General features: G+C 36.7%; 1 protein-coding gene across 1 annotated transcript in view; it reads right to left on the minus strand.

Annotated features, from left to right (window-relative positions):
• RAB31 (RAB31, member RAS oncogene family) overlaps nt 1–16056 on the minus strand; it is a 269429-nt gene extending 253373 nt beyond the window's left edge. The window contains exon 1 of the mRNA XM_069099638.1: nt 15964–16056. The gene's annotated coding sequence lies outside the window, so the exon portion shown is untranslated. The remainder of the gene's footprint in view (nt 1–15963) is intronic.
• Nucleotides 16057–21693: the final 5637 nt, after the last annotated feature.

The raw sequence follows: 21693 nt of genomic DNA on the forward strand, positions 1-21693 counted from the left end.
ATTATTGTACTACCTGAAAGCCATGATCAAAGTAAGAACCTAGAAAGCATTCTCCAGGAAGTTCTCAAAGAAAACTGCCCTAATGTTTTAGAACCAGAGGGCAAAATAGAGATTGAAAGAATCCACTGACCACCTCCTGAAAAAGATCCCAAAAAGAAAACTCCTAGGAATATTATAGACAGGTCCCAAAATTCCCAGATTAAGGAGAGAATATTACAAGCAGCCAGGAAGAAACAATTTGAATATTGTGGAAACACAATCAGGATAACCCAGGATCTGGTAGCTTCTACACTGAGGGATTGAAGGGCTTGGAATATGATATTCTGGAGGTCAAAGGGGCTGGGATTAAAACCAAGAGTCACCTACCCAGCAAAACTGAGTATCATGTTTCAGGGGAAAATATGGTCTTTCAGTGGAATAGAGGACTTTCAAGCATTCTTGTTGAAAAAACCAGAGTTGAATAGAAAATTTGACATTCAGATACAAGAAGCAAGAGAAGCATGAGAAGGTAAACAGGGCAAAGAAATCATAAGGAACTTATCAAAGTTGAACTATTAACATTCCTACTTCGAAAAACAATAATTGTAACTTATGAAACCTTTCTCAGTAGTTGAAGGGAATAGAAATATATATATATATATATATGTCTATATATGATGGTATATGGGCATATGAATACATATGTGAATGGGTGTATATATGTTTACAGGTATACATAGATAGAGGGCACAGGACCAATTTAACAGGAAGGAATGATATTTAAAAGGTGAAATTAAGAGGCAAGAGAGGAATATAATGAGAGGAGATGGGGAGAGACAGAATGGGGTAAACTATCTCATATAGAAGAAGCAAGGGAAAATGGTTACAATGGAGGGGAAAAATAGGAAGGCAAAAGGGAATGGGTCAACCTTATTCCCATTGAACTAGGCTTGAGGAGGGAATGGAATACACACTAAATAGGGTATCTCACTCTATAGGAGAGTAGGGGGGAAGGGGATCAGAGGGGGGATTATGAAAGGGAGGGCAGGCTGGGGGGGGGGGGGGGGGTGGGAGGGACCCACTTTGGAAAGGGGAGGGGAGCAAAGTTGGGAATAGTACAGGTGGGAAAGGAGGGAGGGAAATACAGTCAGTCTTTTACAACATATCTACTATATTATTGTTTTGCATTAGCCACACATGTACAAGCTATACTGAACTGCTTATCTTCCCAGTCAATAAGGGTGGGTGACAAGGGAGGAAAGAATGACTCTGGAATTCAAAGTTTTAAAATCAAATGTCTATACACACACACACATACACACACATATACATATACATATATATATATATATATATACTATTATTAATACTATTTTACATGTAATTGGGAAATAAGATATACAGGCACTGGGGCATAGAGATCCCCTGGAAAAGTAGAAAGGGGTATGAGAGAAAATATGGGAGAGAGCAGATTGGAGGAGAGGATATCCTGTGGGACTGCTATTTTGGGATGGTGGGTAGGAGGAAAATGGGGGAAAAATTTGCAACTCAAAATCTGGCAGAAATGAATGATGTAAATCAGAAGTTAATAAAGCATTTGAAAAAATAAAATAAAATAACTACAGAGACTGTATAAAATACTTGGGAGTCTACCTGCCAAGACACAAACAGAAACTATATCAACAGAATTATAAAACATTCTTTACATGAATAAAGGCAGATCTAAATAGAGAAACAGTAATTGTTTATGGGTAGGTTGAGTTAATATAATAAAAATAACAAAACTACCTGAATTAACTTACTCATTCTGTGCCATGTCAATCAGACTATTTTATAGAGCTGGGAAAATGATAATAAAGTTCATCAGGAGAAAGAAAAGATCAAGAAAATCAAAGGAATAAATGGAAAAAAATTTTGGGAAGGGAGTCCAGTAGTTCCTGATCTCAAACTATACCACAAATATGTAATTGTCAGAACAATTGGTGCTGCATAAAAAATAGAGATGTTTTTAGTATAATAGAGTAGGTATATAATACATAGAAGAAAATCAGCACATTGACATAGTGTCTGATAAATCCAAAGATCATTGCTAGTGGGGCAAGAATTCAGTATTTGATTTTAAAAAATTGGGAAAACTTGAATGCAGTTTGGCAGAAAGTAGATATAGACCAATATCTCATACTGAATACCAAGCTAGGCTCTAAATGAGTACATGCCTTAGATATGACATCATAAGCAAATTAGAGGAGCATAAAAGAAACCTCCTGCCAGATCTATATATGGATAAGGGAAGAATTCATTACCAAAGAAGAAATAGAAAGGTTCATAGGAGATAAAGTGAAAAATTTTGAGGATATAAAATTTGTTTTTGCACAAAAAATATAAATGCAACTAAAATTAGAAGAAAAGCAGGCAACTAAGAAAAAAATTTTAGAGAAAATTTCTCTGATGGAGGTCTCACTTCTAAGATATACAGGGAACTGAGTCAAGAATCATTTCTCAGGGGTGGCTAGGTGGCACAGTGAAAAGAGCACTGGAGTCAGGAGGACTTGAGTTCAAATCCAGCCTCAGACACTTAACACTTACTAGCCATGTGACCTTGGGCAAGTCATTTAACCCCAATTGCCCTTCCCTTCCCCCTCCAAAAAGCAAAAAAGAAAAAGAATCATTTTTCAATCAAAAGATCTAAACAGGCAGTTTTCAGAGGAAGAAATTCAAGCTATCAATGGTCATATGAAAAGGAGCTCTAAATCACTAATAATTATCAAAATGCAAATTAAAACAGCTCTGAGGTACCCCCTCATGACCATCAGATTGGCTAAATTAACCAAAACAATGAAAATGAGAAATGCTGGAGAGACAGTGGGAAAACAGGTACTTTTATCCACTGTTGGTGGAGCTGTGAACTAGTCCAACCATTCTGGAAAGCATTTTGGAATTATACCCCAAAATGTATTAAACTCTCCATACCCTTTGACTTAGCAATACCACTACTAGGAGTGTATAAGGTGTTCAGTGAAGATCAGCATCTCTGGTATGAGGGCTTGCTGAGCCCTTTTCAAGGCGGCTCATTCATGTTTGGTATCCACCTCTACCCAACTCTCACCTGTGGCTCCAAGAAACTCCATGCACAGTGGCTACACTCCAGTAAAATCATCTCAGCAGACAGGCTAAAACCTGGTTGAGGGTCACTAACAGGTCTCAAACATGTTGTTGAATTAAGTGGATGCCTACCCAAGCATGTGAAGATTTCCCCTGGTAGAATGGGTGGATGAGAACAATTTGTTCCAATGAGCAAGGCAGCAGAAGGAGGCACGGTGGTGTTCTTAGGGCTTGGTCAGATGTCAAAGATGCCAAGGTCATCCACTGCATCCTGGACCATCACCATTCATCATGATTTTTGTCTTGCTACTGCACTTCTATGACTTTGAAAGAGAGAGGCTAACAACTGTGCAACTCTGACTCACTTAAGCCTAATTCATGCTCCAGTCAAGCCATTACCCTGTGATGCCATTGGTCCTCTTTGAAATGAAGGGCAAACAATACCACCACTATGGTCAGAAAGAGATAAAAAAAAAAAGAGGAAAAGAATTCATTTGTATAAAAATATTGACAACAGTTCTTTTTGTGGTAGCAAAGAATTGGAAACCGAGTGGATACTCATCAATTGGTTAAATAAGTTATATGACTGTTATGGAATACTACTGTGCTATAAGAAATGAAGGAGGGGAAGATCTCAGAAAAACCTGTGAAGACTTGTATGAACTGATATACAATGAAGTACATTCAAATGATAACAATATTGTAAAGATAATAAATTCTGTTCATTAAATCCTAGAAAGACTTAGAAATTCTGATCACAAAACAACCAGCCATAATTCTAAAGGATTCATCATGAAATATGGTATCATAGTGCAAATCAAAGCATATTTTCTTTTCCTTTTTTCTTTCCATTTCCTTCTTCCCTGAATGTGGCTAATAAGGGAATTTGTTTTGTATGACTATACATATTTTTAACAGATTTCATTTTATTTGCCTTCTTAAAAGATTGGAAAGAATTCTCTGCTTTCAACTAACCCTTCAATACATGCACATGCGTTTTACTTCTTGAGATATTTCAGTTCTCCCCTCTCTTTAAAATGGAAGGAGAAAAAGATCTCTTGGCTCCTTTGGGTACATTTGGATAGGCAATGAATACTTTATATACGCTACTAGACAATGACTTACCAAACTCCTTTTGAGAAAGGTTGTTTCATTCACTTTATTTGTATCCCCATTGTCTAGCACAGTGCTTGGTATACAGTAGGTACTTAATAAATATTAAGTGACTGAATAACAATGACTTGTGCCCAAGAAATTTTGCAAAAGATACCATTTAAGAAAAAATAAAATTACAAAAGAAATTTTGACAGACATGTAAGAGCAAGAAAAAAAACCCATGAATACTCTTGTATTGGTACACATAGAATGTTAAAAAAAAATCCAAAAAACCTTCAAGTGTAGAGAAAGGCCTAAACCATGTTACATAGATCCTCTATGGAGAATTTATACAAAGATCATGAGATCATATGATTTACATCTGGAGGAACCTTACAGGTCAACTAGTTCACTTCTCTTTTTATAGATGAGGATAACTAAAATACAGTTATCAAAATATATAACCAGATAAGTTAGGTGACTTCCTCAAGGTCACACAGGGACATGGGTAATTGCTGCATAGGTTCAGGAGGTGCAGGAAGGTTATGAGATTTGCACTACTGGAGAGAATATCAATATTGACAAAATCAGAGACCCAATGAAATACTGAAGTAAGTGCCTCATGACAAAGTCCAGAAGAGTTCAATAAGTTTGGGACCTGGTACAAGTGGAAGAGAGAACTCTGTAGCATATCTACATAAGAAACCTACCAACAGATTCCTTAATTTTGCTTGAAATATAACATATTAAAATTATTTAATTTGAGCCATCATAATAAGATTTAGTCCATAATTATCAGCATAATTTCTATGAACATTCCAAATTTAAAACATCCATAAAGACAAATTTAAAATTCTTTAAGAAGCAAGCACTACAATCATAAAACTGGCTAGTTCTATTATTCATAGCTGCATAAAAGATAAAGAACTGACTTCTAGCTATTGATTTTAATAAAGCCTGTTATAATTATGGGAATGGAAATTATTTACTCTGGGAATGCATTGTGTAACCATTAAACTATTTTTATGGTTTTCAGACCGATGTGATCTTGGAAGTTAACTTTTCTCTATTTCCAACCCTATGTGTATATATGCTGTCTGGACAAAAACATGACATTAAGCCAAAAATACATGGCAGGAATCCTTTAGTTATTTTCATTAAATTGAAATTGATTCTTTTTGGAAAGACAGAATAACATAATTGTTTCCTAATAAAATTATAAGGATACCTTAGTAATGTCATAAAACATTAACATTTTAATATAGTATACACTGTAATCTCCTGAGTTACTTCATGAGTAAAAGAAAAATTTGGAATTTTTAGTGTAATGCTATGTGATACATTTGCCTTTTAAATTCTGTAATGGGAAAAAATTCTCTCTTAAAACTTTTTGTTTCCTCTAGAAAATTATCTCTTTAGTGTTCAATGCTTAAAGGTGGATCTGTGATTTAGTCAGTATGAGTTCACCCTTCACTGAAGCACACATTACAGTCTGTCTACAACTTAGTCAAATGTCTTCCAGACTTGTTGTGACTGCTGGGCTGGTGAGGAAACTCACCGTGCTTTGCTATGCTGGTCCTCAGATGATGCACATATAGATGACATACCTGTTATTCATCAGTGGGCTTTTACTTGAAGCCTAGTCAATTTGGTGGCACCTGTCAAGAGGTCTTACTCCATTGACATAACCCTCAAAAAAACAGAATCATCTCCTTGGCATGAAGAGAAATCAGACGAAGATAATGGTGAAGAAATTATCATTTGTAGCAGTTTTCATCATCACTGACTCTTTCCCAAGGGGAATGATCATCCAAGTGAATCACATAACTATAGAATGTTAGTTATAAAGGACTTTGGAGAGTCATGAATCTTAATAATTCTTGTGTCATAGATTCTCTTTGGCAATCCATGCCATAAAACCCTGCTCAGAAAAAAAATGTTTTCAAATGCATAGAACAAAAAAAACAGTGGATTATAGAAACAAGTTATATTAAAATATAGATATCAAAATATATTTTAAAAAACAATTTCACCCCAGATTAAGTGTTCCCGATCTCTTCCAACACCCTCACTTTACAGATGAGAAAACTGAAGCCTAGAGAGGGGAAATAATTGTTGTACAAGTTGGTGAAAGATTTAGGGCAAAACTCCAGATTTCTTCATTCCCAATTCTGAGCTCCTGATTCAGCTTGAGAAAATTTTCTATATCATAAGTAGAAAAATAATTTGCTTATTTCTAAATACTGTTCTTCTACATTGAACACATCTGACTATAGCTATAAGAAAATAGAGTGAATTTAAATTCTTCACATGACTGTTTCCTAGAAACACAATAAATTATAAATGTTAAACTAAATTATAAATCTTATCCTCTACTTATGTTTTACTCTTAAAACCTATCAAGAAGTAGAACCCTGGGTCATTGAAAGTCCAAGTTGGTCCAACTTTGACTGTGGGCTCAGAGATGAACTGTGTATCCATTTAAAGGATCAACATAATTCAGTTTGCAGAGGATCATCCCTAGAAACTTGGCCATCAAGTGTTTTGTTGCTTTTTTTTTTCAGTCACAGCAACCCAAGAATGTGGTATGAAGGGTTTTAATCCACTTCAATGGAGTGAGGAACCACACCAACGAAAACATACATCCTTGAAGTGTCGAAATGTAATCTGATGTCTCTAAACAAATTTGTTTCTTAGACATGCTGTAAAGGCAGACTTGACTATTCATATTTCAAACTCATCAAAGCTGATAAGAACCACTTAAGGAATAGAAAATGAGATCTCTCTCCTGCATTCTACTTTTAAAAGAAGACCTTGCTGTTTAGCTAATATTAGGTCAACTAATTGTCAATTGTCTCCAAATGTTAACTACTTAGGTAAAAATTTCCCAATTTTAGGGCCCTACTTCTCCCTTCTTTTCACCTCATCCTTTAACCCCTCTCATTTTCCGCACAAAGTAATGACCAAAATTATTGGATACTTTCAAGTATAACACCTATGTAAACACATCTTTTTTTAGTGAAAACAAAGTTCAAATCAAAGCCCATAAAAGTGAAACTAACTTTGCAAATTTGCTATAATAAAAAGTGAATGCCATGTAGCAATTATTTAATAGAGTATGCCCAAGGGCGAGGCTAGGTGGCACAGTGAATAGAGCACCGGCCCTGGAGTCAGGAGGACCCAAGTTCAAATTTGGCCTCAGACACTTGACACAAAAACTAGCCATGTGACCTTGGGCAAGTCACTTAACCCCAATTGCCTTCCAAAAAACAAAAAAAAAAATTAGAGTATGCCCAAAGGGGCTCTGATTTGAGCTGGTTGTGTAATCCGTCTAAATTGCTGTCAGTCAGTGTATGAGGAGTGGTATGTAAAAATGAGATGAGTTGTGTTAGCACATCAATTGATACATTTGAGTGCTAAGTGTATAAACTTGAAGTTAAATCTTTATGTGAAAGTTAAAAATACCATATCTGCTATATTTCTCCACATCATTCATTTTCCTAAGTATATTATAAGAAGCTAGTTTCCAAAAAGAAATAATAATTTTTAAAGAATTGAAATAACTCAAAAATGGCTATAAACAACTGCTTGAAAATTCATCAATTAATTTTCATGATTTGAAATTTTTATTATCTCTAATTTTAAAAAGTTCTAATAACATTCTTCTGTGATGGATAAGTTTGAAAAATCCATTGCAGTCAATGAAACTAGTATAAGCAAAAATAATAATAGAAACCATTTACAAGGCAGAAATATGGCAACATAAAAGTCATAAAGCCCAAAACTAGAAAATAAGATCTAATCTATTCATTACTGGAATTCACAAGTACCATTTGAAAGGAAATTCTGCTGTGCCTGCTTACTACAAATGTTTTAGCTATAGAAAACATGAAATCCAATAAATTGAAATGGCATCTTAAAACTGTATGTGCACAGTAAGATGACAAGACAGTTTTTCCAAAGAAAAATCAGATGCTTTAAATAATCAAAAGCAAACTTAAAAAAAAAAAACATGCCTATGACATCATAATATTGCTTGTGTTCAATAAGAAACATTGGGTGTCTGCCCAGTGATATGAAAGTCACAAGGATGCTTCATGAATCATATGCTAAAAGTCTCAAAAAGTTATACTTGCTGATCATATGGTCAGAAAAAGAACTGCTCATACATCTGAGGACTTTATCAACTAATTAAAAAACTAAAATCTTTCTATTTTGTATTATAAGTAGATGAAGCAACAATATAGTTAAAGATCTCTTTTGATTACATATTATACGTACTATTCTGAAAATGATCTTAGAGAAGATCTGTTACTTTGCAGAACTACTTATGGCAAGAGGAAATTTCAATACATTATTGATTTTTTTAAAATGAAAATTACGTAAGTCAGGAAAATTGTATTGGAATTTGGAGGAGCTCAACTGCCATCAGGATAAAATGTAGATCTAGAAGCATTAGCTAAAAATGTGGTCTCATGAAATTTGGTTACTGAAAATGTAACAAAGGTAGTAAGTGTAAATGTACACTCTAAAGTGTAATAAGTCCCTTTGTTGAGCAACATGCACCTTGATATAATGCACCTTCTTCTGATTGGCCGCTAGTAACAGGTGTTGCCTCGAAAATGACTGGCCACAGAGTCAGGAAAAGTCAACCACTATGTTTCATAGACAATCACTTATACAAAGAAATATGAGTAAAATACCATATGTAGCTTTTCAAGTTGTTACAATAATAACTTTCTGAAAAAAACAAGATTATCTGTTATAAAGAAGAATATCAGTCTCAATAAGTTTTTGAAAAAAACAATAGCAAACAGCAATTTCAATACTAGCATTTTTAAGGTATAATATTGTTTTATTTCTTAGTTACCCAAGGTTTTGGTTATATAATTCTCTCATGTTGACATTTATATTATCACTAAAATCCCATAATAAAAAGTTCAGTTATATTTTGTGGCTTAAAAATATCTGAATTGGGGGCGGCTAGGTGGCACAGTGAATAGAGTCCCGGCCCTGGAGTCAGGCCGACCTGAGTTTAAATCTGGCCTCAGACACTTAACACACACACACATACACCCAAACACACACACACACACACACACACACACACAAATTAGCCATGTGATCCTGGACAAATCGCTTAGTCCCAACTACCCTACCTTCCCCCCTCCAAAAAAGCAAAAAAAGAAAAAAATCTGAATTGGTTTAACTTGCTTTTTATATTTAAATTTTTCCCCCCATTTACATGTTAAAACAATTTTAACAGGGCAGCTAGGTGGCACAGTGAATAGAGCACCAGCCCTGGAGTCAGGAGGACCTGAGTTCAAATCCAGCCTCAAACACTTAACACTTACTAGCCATGTGACTTTGGACAAGTCACTTAACCCCAATTGCCCTACCTTCCCCTCTCCAAAGAAAAAGCAAAGAAAACCCCAAAACAAAACAATTTTAACACTTTTTTTTTTAAGTTTTGAGTTTCAAATTCTCTCTCTTCCTTTCTCCTTCCTTTTCCCTTTCCCTGAAACGGTAAGCAATCCTATAAAGGTTGTACATATGCAATCATGTAAAACATTTCTATATTAGTAATTTTGTACAAGAAAGTCTGAACAAAAAAAATGAAAGAAAATAAGTGAAAAATAGCTTGTATTCAGACAATGTTGTTCTTTCTCTGGAAGCAGATAGTATGTTTCATCATAAGTCCTTTGGGACTGTCTTGGATCATTATATTGCTGAGAATAGCTAAGTCGTTCACAGTTCTTCATCAGACAATATTGTTGTTACTGTGCACAATATTCTTTTGGTTCTTCTCACTTCACTTTAATGCTAGCATGATTTGAGAATCATTGCAATAAAAAAGCCCATTCAAAATAGCAATAATATTAATATTATATTTTTAATTCATTAGAAATGTATTCCCTAAGACTATATATTATTTTGTAGGGGTCAATCTGAATTGGCAGAAGGAATTTCCTCATTTGCAATTCCTAACATCAACACAATCACAGGTCTTTTTAAAAAAATAGAAAATTATGAAGGACTTTTATCAATACATAAATAACTGTATGTATTATCTTCATTTTAAGATGTATTCATGTGATTTTATAAAATTATGAGAAATTCTTAATTTTATTTTAATAAAATATGGGATAAAAAATTATATACATAGGTTGTTTATGAAAAACATGTCAGGAGATAAGTTTTGTTTAAAAAAAAAAAAGGCACGAGGAACCTCTTCTACAAAAAGTATGGAAACCTTGGTTTCAAATCCTACCCGTATGACTTGTGTAGGTCTATATAGGTCTATGATTTAATCAGGATAGATATCCCTTCAACAGATTGAGTCTGCAAAACTCTTTTTATTCTGATTCTTATCCACATCTTTCCATAAAACCTATCTATATAAAGAATTTAGCCTAAATGCTGTGGGGGGCTACTTCTCATTCTTTTGATATTTGATTGTTACCAATGTAGCACTTGGCCCTGGGGTGTATTGGTAAATGTTCAACAACTGGTTCTCTGGGAAAAAAAATAGAAAGAAAAATGTACACAACACATTTTAAAGTTTAATCTGCATTATTAATATTTTAACCATCACTTTTTGAAGTCTACACAATCAACAAAACAATAAATCAAACCCTGATTTGAAATTTGTTGATTTTTGAAATATCAATGCTCACACTGAAAATTTAACAATTGAGTCCTGTAAGCTAGTACAAGCTAGCTGCATTCAGGTTTTTTATGTTAATAAACAAGGCTCTTCTCAGTATAGGAATGTGAACTTGCTAATATAGTCATGTTATCTTTAGCTACAAAAGATACGTGCTTTGAGTTATTTTTTCCAGTGGTATATCTAATTTAAACTGATACAGTCATGAATTTTCTGCCTTATCTCTCTTGTGACTAATAACTTGCATTTATAAAACAGCTGGCCAGGGTTAAAGATGCAGTCTGTAACACAAAATGAAGACAACTGACCCATATGAAGACTGAATCCCATGACCTAGTCTCATTAAAACCACTCTCTAAATAGCTGGGCTAACTGGCTACTTAGAAAAGGATATACTAAGGAGATAAGACTTAAAGAAATCAAACACAGGTTTCCATTTTTTTCTCCCTCATCACTTATATTGTACCATATGTTTACTTTCTGATAACTGTATAAAGCAGGGTTGTAAATGTTCAGTGTTAGGGCTAATGGTCCCTAATTGATTGGTTTGATCTAAACTTTAAACCCCCACATGCCACCTGCTTGATATAGATGAAGGCTATAAGCGAAGTGAAGCTACTCTGAGCATTATTCTTCCTTTCTAAATCCACTGAATTTAGCACATACCAAACAAATAACCAAGCAGTGAACATTTATTAAACACTTGCTGTTCCTTAAGCACTGTGAAGAGTACAGAGTGATGGATAGTAGTGTCAGAGGGTAAGACACTAGCAGTTTGAGGGGCCAAGAAAAGCCTCTTGGAGATGCCACTTGAGCTGAGTTTTGAAGAAGCTAGGATTTCTAAGAGGGAAAACATTTCTGAGAGGCAGAGGTGAGGAGGAAGCTAGGACAGAAGTATGGAAACAAGAGACAGTGTTTTCTGAAGAACATCAGATAGGATATAGCTGGATCATAAGTATCTGCAGAAGGGAGGAATGGACAAGAACCCTGCTGGAAAGGTAGTAAGAAATTCGGCAATGAAGAGCTTTAAATGCGACACAGAGAACTCTCTGTTTGGTCTTAGAAGCAATAGGGAGTCACTAGAGGTGTGTGTGTGTGTGTGGTGTGTGTGTGTGTGTGGTGTGTGTGTGTGTGTGCGCGTGCGCGCGGCAGGGGCAGGGGCAGAGACATCAGACCTATGCTTTAGGAAAAACTGCTTTGGCAGTGAAGGATGGATTGGACTAGAGAGAGACCTGAGGCAAGGAAAGGAAAGTCGATTACAATAGTCCAGGGTGAGCTTTTGAGGGCTTTAACTAACCCAGAAGTTGTGTGAGCAGAGGAGTGGACATATAGGTGAGATTTTTTTTAAAGGTAAAAACAACAAGATATGGTAAAAATTGGATATGTTAAGTGAGTGAGAATGAGAGGTCAAGGATTACATCTACTTTATGATCCTAGGTGACTGGGAGGACAGTGATGCCCTTGGACAGTAATAGGGAAGTTGGGGAAAGTGAGGGGAAGGGTGTTTTGGGAAAAGATAATGTATTTTCGACATGCTGACACTGAAATATCCAATAGGCATTTGGTAATGGGGGTACTAGACTTCAGAATAAAGGCTAAGACAAAATATATGGATCTGGGAATCATCTTCATAACAATAATAGTTGAATCCACAGGAGCTGGTGAGATCACCAAGAGAGTGAGAGAACAGAAAGGTGGGAGAGATTCTGATTTATTTAGGCTTAGGTACAGTGGGGTGGGGGCTGGGAGAGTGGGTACATCTGAAATGACAGAGAAGAAACTCAGCCCTTGTTAAGAGCTGGGGAATCAGTAATCAAGCAGATGACTCATTAGAGAGATGTTACACTAAACTCTTCCCAAAGTCTTCCTTTATAGAGGGCTGGGATTCAAACATTCTGGGAATTCTCCATTTCTTATTAGCATCTCTGCTTGGTTTCAACTCCATATCCTTGAGTCAAGCACTCCCTAGGGCCCTCCACCCTTTTCAGCCTCTTGCTGTGTGTTTTCTTCCTCTAGGTTTGTAAGTTTTTTTGAGGGCAGGAATTGTCTTTTCTTATTTGTATCCCTAGCACTTAGTACAGTGCTGGACACAAAGTAGGTACTTAATACATGTTTATTGAACTGAACTGAATGACTCCCGGATCTATATATCCAGCCCAAGGATCCGTCTTGAGCTATAATTTGTATCACTGTCTTTTGGTGTAATGTAATACCAAGCAAAGGCAACTTCCCAGGTTCAAAATACCAGCATAGGTGCTCTCTATTTTATTCAGTAACAAACCCAGAACAGAGAAGATCAAAACATGACATCATTCAAAATACAGCATTTACTAAGTGTGATTAAATCATCTCCAAGGCCTACCCCACCCCAGGACTTTCCAATCATTCAATCAATTACAAAGTCTCAGTTCCAAATACTTCTCCACCCCTAGGCTATACCTTAATTAAGTCCACCACAAAGCCCCTCTTCTCAAATGGAGATTAGTTTCCAAACATAAGTAAAATACATTCATTTGCTCAACCATAGAACACAAAAAAGGTCAAAAGTTCCCCACCCCTGGATCACAATTGAATCTACCCCAGAGTTACATCAAGTTTAAACACAGCACTTAATACCCAAATGGAGGTCTTTTCTTCATCTTGACACGAGGCAAGTTCTCAGCAATCTTAGTTCCTGGAGAGACAAGGCTTAGCAAGGCCATAAGATACATTGCCAGTCCCTTCATGAATTTATCCTCTGTCTGTAGAACAGTCCTAGAACCCCTGAACACATTAGCAAAGCCCTCTCCCAGGATTTCTGTAAACATACAACAAGAAAATCCTTCTTCAGGGCTTCTGAACCAACAGAAAGGCTCCCAAACCCCTGCAACAACAGCACTGTCCTTCACCAGTGGACAGTATTCATTCTGTCTGCCGGACAGTCTCCAGACCCCTGCAACAACAGTACTGTCCCTCACCAGTGGACAGTATTCACTCTCTGTCTGCAGGACAGTCTCAGGCCTTCTTAACCAAATGCCAGGTTCCAGGACTTCTTCAACAGGACAGTCTTTCACCAGTGGACAAATCTGGCAAAATAACATCAAAACAGACAGACAAAGTACCAGCAAAACAGCCATGTCTCCTCAGTCCTTGGCAGCTCAGGGGGCAGGTCTCAAAAGTCCAGGGCGATTCAAAGCGGCCACCAGCAATCTCTTAGTCTCTCTCTCTCCACGAGGTGCTGCTTCCAAAAAGAACTTCCGCCTCTCTCCAGTGTCTCTCCAAATCTACGTCACCAGCTCCTCCCACTTCAGGACTTTCTTTTCACATCAACAAGCCCATCCCACAGGTGGGATTAACAAACTCTGGGTTTTAATACAATCAATTTGAAAACCAAGCCAATACAGGGGAATCTTTAATTGCCATTACTATCACATTTGGACATCTTGAACTGAATATCCCATAGTCATCTCTAATGCAACATGTCCAAAACAGAACTCATTATTTTCTGCTCCAAACTTTCCCATCTTCCCAACATCTCTGTTATTGTCCAGGGCTATAGTATCATCTAGGTAACCCAGATGTGTACCCTCAGGGTCATGCTTGACTCTTCACTCTCAAACACTCCTTATAGACCATCTGTTGTTGCTAAATCTTGTTTCTACCCTCATAACTCCTCCTCTTCACTTCAGTCACACAGACTCCACCCTGGTACAGGCCTTCATCCCCTCCCACCTGGTCTATTGTCATAACTTCATAATTGGTCTCACTACTTCAAGTCTCATCCCACTCCAATCCATCCTCCACTCAGCTACCAAAATGATTTTGACTAAAGTTTAGTCACATCATTCCTCCCTCTACTCTCCCCTCAAATATTAAGTCCTCTGACATTTGAAGATCTTCATAACCATAAGGACCCTTCCTTTCTTTCCAGTCTTACGTATTTTATTTCCTTCTATGGACTATGATCCAGCTACATTGGCCTACTTGAACATATCATCCTATCTCCCACCTCCATGCCATTGTACTGATTGCTTTTCATGCCTGGAACACTCTCCTACCTGATCTCTATCCCTAGATTCAAATCTCACCTTAAATCCCACCATATGCAAGGGGTCTTTCCTGATCTCCTCAGCTGCTAGTGGCTTCCCCTTTGAGATGACCTCCCAGCTACTCTGAATTTATCTTGTGCATACCTAGTTATTTACATTTTATTTCTTCCATTAGAATCTGAGTTCTCTGAGGGCAGGATCTATTTTTACCCTTCTTTGTGTCCCCATGCCTTTGAAACAGTAAGCATTTAACAAATGTTTTTGACTGACTGATGTACAAAAGGAAAGGTCAACTACTTCCTTGGAGCTCAAAAAACAAATATGAGATCTCCTGAGGAGGAAGCAGCTTAATGCTCTGAGGGGAAAGTTCACTGCTTGTCTCCCAAGGAATCATAAAATACAGCCACAGAGGCTATCAAGTGAAAAATAATCCTGCAACATTGGGAGGAAGAAGAATAGAGTAGAAGTGATCAATGACTATCTTCTCAGGCATGGAGATATAAAGGGAAAAAAAATGAAACAGCCCGCAAGGGGCTTATATTTCATCAACATACAGACATGTAACTATATACAAAATGTAAAAAAGCACAAGGTTATTTAGGAGTGAGGGAGTCAGCAGCAGCTGAGGAGATTGGGAAAGGCCTCAGTTAGGAAGTGGTGCTTTTAGTTGAGCTATTAATAGAAACTAGGGTTTCTAAGAGGCAGAGGTGAGGAAGGAGGGTCTTCCAGACATGAGGGACAGTTTGCGAAAAGACACTGACACTGGAGATGAACTATTTTGGTTAGAACACAGCATGCATGAAGGAGGGTGGTATCTCATACCTGGAAAGGTAGGTTGGAGCCAAGTTTTGAAGGTTTTAAAATGTCAAACAGAGGAGTATGTATTTGATACCAGAGGTTATAGGGAATTACATGACTTTACTGAGTCATGTAATGAGACAAGATCAGAATTATCTTTTGGAGAGATCACTCTAGTAGCTGCATAAGAGGATGGGTAAAGAAATTATACATTTAATTCTGCTGAGAGGTACCTGAGAGATCCAGTCTCCTCCAGATAAAGAAAGGGAGGCACAGAGAGGTTAAGTGACTCACCCAGTGTTGCTCGGCTAGTGTCTGGAGCAGGATTTGGACTTAGGTCTTCCTGACTTCTAGCAGAACACTCTCTCCTTCACTATGCTGGAAGACACTGAGCTAAGAAGAGCAATTAAGAGGTTATTGCACTAGTCCAAACAGGAGTTGATAAGGGCGTGACTCAGAAGAGTGACCATGTGAGTGGAAAGAAAGGATTAAATGCTAAAGATGTGAAGGCAGAATCATCATGAATCGGCAGCTGCTGATGTGGGGTGGCAGAAAGTTACATCATCAGCTGCCAAGTCATGATGATTTATTAAAAATCAAGGATGACTCCTAGGTCACAAATTCTGCCACTGACAGAAATGGGGAAATTAGGCAAAGGAGTGGATTTTGGAAATATTGAGTTTCAGATACCTATGAGACATCCAGCTGAAAGTGTGAAATAGGGAGATGTGGGCACAAGACTGTTGTCCAGGGGTAGACAGATTGGGAATAATTAAACCTAAAGGAGCTTATGAGGTCACTGAAAGAGTACAGAAAGAGAAAGGAAGGGGAGGATGGAAAGGAAAGCTAAGGACAACAAAAATGAATTTTTTTATCTTGGAGGGGAGATGGTAGGGCAATTGGGGTTAAGTGATTTGCCCAAGGTTACATAGCTAGTTTTATGTTAAGTGTCTGAGGCTGGATTTGAACTCAGGTCCTCCTGACTCTAGGGCCAGGGCTCTATTCACTGTGCCACCTAGCCACCCCTGGGATTTCTTTTAAAAGGTCTATTGGGGGAGAAGAGATTGGACCACTGTTTGGGAGAGATGAGACATGATACCTGATCAAAGGGAGAAGCTGCTTAATTCCTGCTTTCCTTTTAAGTTCTTGTCAAAATATTTTGGAGATACCCTGTTCCCCAGAGCTAAGGCCCAGCAAGCAGGCTGTGCCCTAAGCTTGACATCGTGATAACAATTCTTTGCGCTCTGGATAACATCACCTGGCACAGTGTATTGCTTGGACCAGCATCAGGGGTTCACTGAGGGATTTAGCTCCCTCTATTTCCCAGAGCCATTCAACACATATTCATAATCCCTGTTCCTTGTCACTGACAGGTACCAAACTCCTATTCCCATCACAGAACTAGAGAACTCCAGTTTAAAGATGTCTAAGAAAGCCATTTCTTACAATAAGTCGTCATTGATTACAGCAGATTTTTTTCTTTAAAAAGTGGGGGAAACAGTTAGACAAAACAAGTAACAAAAACTATACTTAGGAGTACAGGTCACATCCATAATGCGGAATGGTGCAATGAAGAAAGGAAGGTATGATTTGTCACCTCTTTCTAGGGGAAAACTTGGTTATCATAATCACAGCTTTCATTTTGATTTTATTGTTCTTCTCTTTTACATTGCTGTAATCATTGCGTGTATCAATTTTACTGGTACTATTTGCCTCAAACTACATTTGTTCATGAAAGTCAGTGCAGCAGGTCCAGTTGGAGTTAGAAGACCTCCCTTTGAATCTCTTGCCCCATGTGTGACATGGGGCTAGTCCTTTAACTTTTCTGGGCTTCTCTTTCCTCATCTATAAAATGAGGGGATTGGCTAGATTTCACCTGAGAACACTTGTAGATCAAATAGATGATCTTAAATGGTTTTCCATATTTCTCTGAATTCTTCACACTTATTGTTTCTTGCTGTATAGTGATATTCCCTTTATGTACCACAATTGGTTTAGCTACTCCTCAGTTAAGAGTCACTCATCTTGTTTCAAGTTGCTTTGCTGAAAGCTTAGACTAACTCAAGCCAGTAACAGCGTTAGTGCTAATGCCTTGTTTCCTGTAGCCTCTCCAACATCGACTAATCTCACCTGTTGTCACCTTTGTCAGCCTCAGGCTTGCACAACATATGGCCCGTGGACCACTTGTGGCCTGTCAAAGCATTTCAGGTGCCCTTTGAAAAATGTAGAGGATGTAAAAGAAAGTAAAGACATAAATGAGTGCTTTGTATGTGCCCACTTAACTCACCTTCCACTAGTCACTATGTGCCTGTCATGTAACTTGGTGGGTGGGCTGCCACTGCACACTCTCTCCTGTTTGTCAAGTGACCCACAGCAACCAACCATCATTAGTCTTTCTCTAGTCTGAGAGAAGCGAGAGCCCTGTGTTTTCACTGTATTTTTGGTCGTTACTGGTTGTCGAACAGGGACAAAGTGAGTGCAGCTACACATCAATACAACTATTGCAATGAACAACAACGCAAGGGCTCCTTCCCCTCCCTCACCATGTAGCCACTCTCCAAGTTACATGAGGATCTGGCGCTTTCTCCAAAGTCAGACACGCACTTTGTATGTGAGTAGCTGTAGAGATCTTTTTGGTTTTCACATTAAAGTTTTGGGGGTGACTTTGTAAAATGGGTGATAAAAAGAAATGGAAGATCAAATCAGAACACAGTGTTTAATCCAGAGTGGACAAATAAATACTTGTTTAATTACATGAAAAGTAATAGCTTGTTCCAAAGGAATACAAAAATACGAAGGAAATTTTTGCCATTTTGAATAAAAACATCCTGACTTAAGCAAGTTGAACACCAATAAAAACAAATTAAAATGTCCAAATTGTTGAAAAATCTCAGTGGGGAACACTGAATTTTTCAAGAAAGTAAACTCAGGGGGCAGCTAGATGGCATAGTGAATAGAGGACCCACCCTGAAGTCAGGAGGACCTGAGTTCACATCCTGCCTCAGACACTTGACACAACTGGCTGTGTGACCTTGGGCAAGTCACTTAACCCCAATTGCCTTGCCTTCCCCCCTCAAAAAACGAACAAATAAAAGAAGAAAGTAAACACAGAAAATGATTACTAAGGTTACTTTTCAGATTTCTAAAGAAATCCCTTTCATGCATGATTCCAGAGTATGACAAACTGCTGATAAGATTTGTAATACATCCCATTAACTAAATATAAACAGTAAGAAAACCTGAAAAATGTATTAAAACTTGTACCACTTAGCAAAGTAATTTTTTAACATTAATGTGATTTCATGATAAATAAAAATCTTAAGTAATAAATGTAATTAATTGATATTGAAATTTATCTTATTTGCAAAATAGTTTAATCATTAATTATACCTTTACTTGGAAATGGAGTCACTAAAAACCTATCTGCAACTTGAAGAAGTTTGGCCTATTTTAATTTTGGCCCCTACCTACTTCCAACTTGTGCAGGTCTGGTCAACCTGCACAATGGGAGGTTAATCCTTAAAGTTCTCTGATTTGCAATTCTCTTATTAGTTATTTGGAACAGTCTTTATTATAGTTCTTATAGTTTGTATTTATTCTTTTAAGAACTATTTGATCAAATCCTTTGACTACTTATCCAAATGGGGATCTTGGTCTTAAACATCTTGGATATCAGACTCTCATCAGAGATATATGATGCAAAGATTTTTTTTTTCCAATCAGAAAATGCTCTTTAAAATAACTAAGTAAACATCATGGGGCCTTATATTCTCTACACTTTCCATTCATTTGTGAAGCTGTGAAAACTGTGGTATGCTACTGTAGAAAGAGATTGCCCTAACAATCTAATCCGCACAGGAAAACACAAACACAAGAAGGATTGATTATTGTCCACATCATGACATACAGTTAGATGGGTGGTCAATTAAGTTACTTCATCATTACCTATATCTAAGAACAGATAATATGAATAGATCATATGAGCCTAGAATTAAAAAAGAAGAAGAAATCAGGTTGTGCTACTTTTGAAAAATCCAACCATATTAATCTCATGTTTGATAAACCCAAAGATTCCAGCTTCTGGGATAAGAGCTCACTATTTAACAAAAATTGCTGGGAAAACTGGAAAACAGTTTGTCAGAAATTAGGTATAGACCAGCATCTTATACTATATGCCAAGACAAGGTCAAAATGGGAATGTGATTTAGACATAAAGGGTGATACAATAAACAAATTAGTAGAATAAAGAATAGTTTACCTGTCTGATTTATGGAGAAGGGAAGAATTTTTGATCAAACAAGATAGAGCATATTGAGATTTAAAAGTGATAATTTTGATTAAATTTAAAAGGTTTTGCACAAAAAAAATCCAATGCAAGCAAGATTAGCAGAAAGTTGGGAAATAATTTTTACAGCAAGCATCTCTTATATAGGTCTAATTTCTCACATATAGAGAGAACTGTGTCAAATTTATAAAAATACAAGTCATTCCCCAATTGATAAATGGTCAAAGGATATAAACATGGAATTTTTCAGATGAAGAAACCATAGTTATCTTTAATCATATGAAAAAAATGCTCTAAATCACCATTGATTAGAGAAATGCAAGACATTGGATAAAGAATATTATACAGGAAAGATATGATCAGAAAAGGAGGTTGGCCAGGCACATAATCAGAGTCAGGAATAATTGATTGAAAATCTCAATGATGCAGTTACGACAATGAGATGTTAAAGTAATGGAAGAAAGCTTCCCCAGCATTAGTTCCATCCTTTCTAGTAGGTTTATTAAAAGATATAGATAAGAACTGTATTAGGTCGAGAACACGAGGTGAGTTGTGATCGATCTGTGCTGTTCAGAGGAAGTGACGACATCAGTAAGATCATTGATCAATTCAAGTATTAACAAATGCTGGAAGATAAATTGCAATGGTGTAAAAGTTTTTTTTTTATCATAAACTCCAAATTACTTATAATTTAAATTTTAAATGTGTATATTAATTTTTAAAAAATGTAATCTCCTTTGCTTCTATGGACCCTTCTGAGCTTTTTCTGGTTTCCCCTCAGATTTTGTTGTATTTACTGTGCATAAGTTTCATGGTTTCTCATGTTTCTTTCTATTCACATCTGTCATTTTTTAGTGTGCAAAATATTCAATTGGTTACATATCATATACTCAGGCAAACATAGGACATACAAGTTTCTTCCAGGGCTTTTTTTTTTTTTGATGATACAAATAGTATATAATTCATTGCTTATTAGATTTTCTTCTTAAAAACTGTTTTTGATTTAAAAAATAAAAATAACATTAGAATCAGGTTTTATTATTTTATTTTGCTCAATGCATTTTGTGTTTATATCAGGGAGTCAAGGACTCCTTTATCCATAGTGAGTTGTGATGAAACAAGTACACTCCAGGGCAACCAGGAAATAAATCTCCTTCTGGCTAAGTTTTCTACCACCTTCTGGAGAATAGCGTTGTGTGTTGGGGGATGCTGAAATGATCCTACTTTACTTATTTTTCTCATCCCCCATTAATTTTAATATTGGCTGAATTTATGTTGCATAATAATTTTTCCTTGAAAAATTAGGCCTTTGAGACCCATGTCCTTTCATTTTGGTGATGGTGTCCTATGGATAGAAAAATGGTGATGTCGGTGTCTACTTATGTTGTCCATCTACCCTTAATGGTTAGAAAATCAGTTCCAAGGATATGAAGACACAGGAAGACCAAAATTTACCAACCTATTTTGTTGTTGAAAGGGAAAGGGGAACTGTCAATCCAGCAGACAGTGTTTTTTCTGGTGGTAAGCCAGTTTAAAAGGAAGGAGAAGGGTAAGGGGGATGAAAGGAGAGCTACTAGAGAATAGAAATGTATATATGCTTACTTGGAAGGGATGGCATAGATTTCTGACATATTGTATGTTAACCTAATGAATTGTTTTGATTATTCAACTCTAATAAAAAAAATAGTTACTAACTCTTCCTTCTACATGTACCCTTAATATAATCCCTTCCTGTCTTC

The sequence above is a fragment of the Petaurus breviceps genome, unplaced genomic scaffold (genome assembly GCF_028583685.1).
Source record: "Petaurus breviceps papuanus isolate PSGF00001 unplaced genomic scaffold, PetGlider_PUasm1.0 38, whole genome shotgun sequence".
NCBI lineage: Eukaryota > Metazoa > Chordata > Mammalia > Diprotodontia > Petauridae > Petaurus > Petaurus breviceps.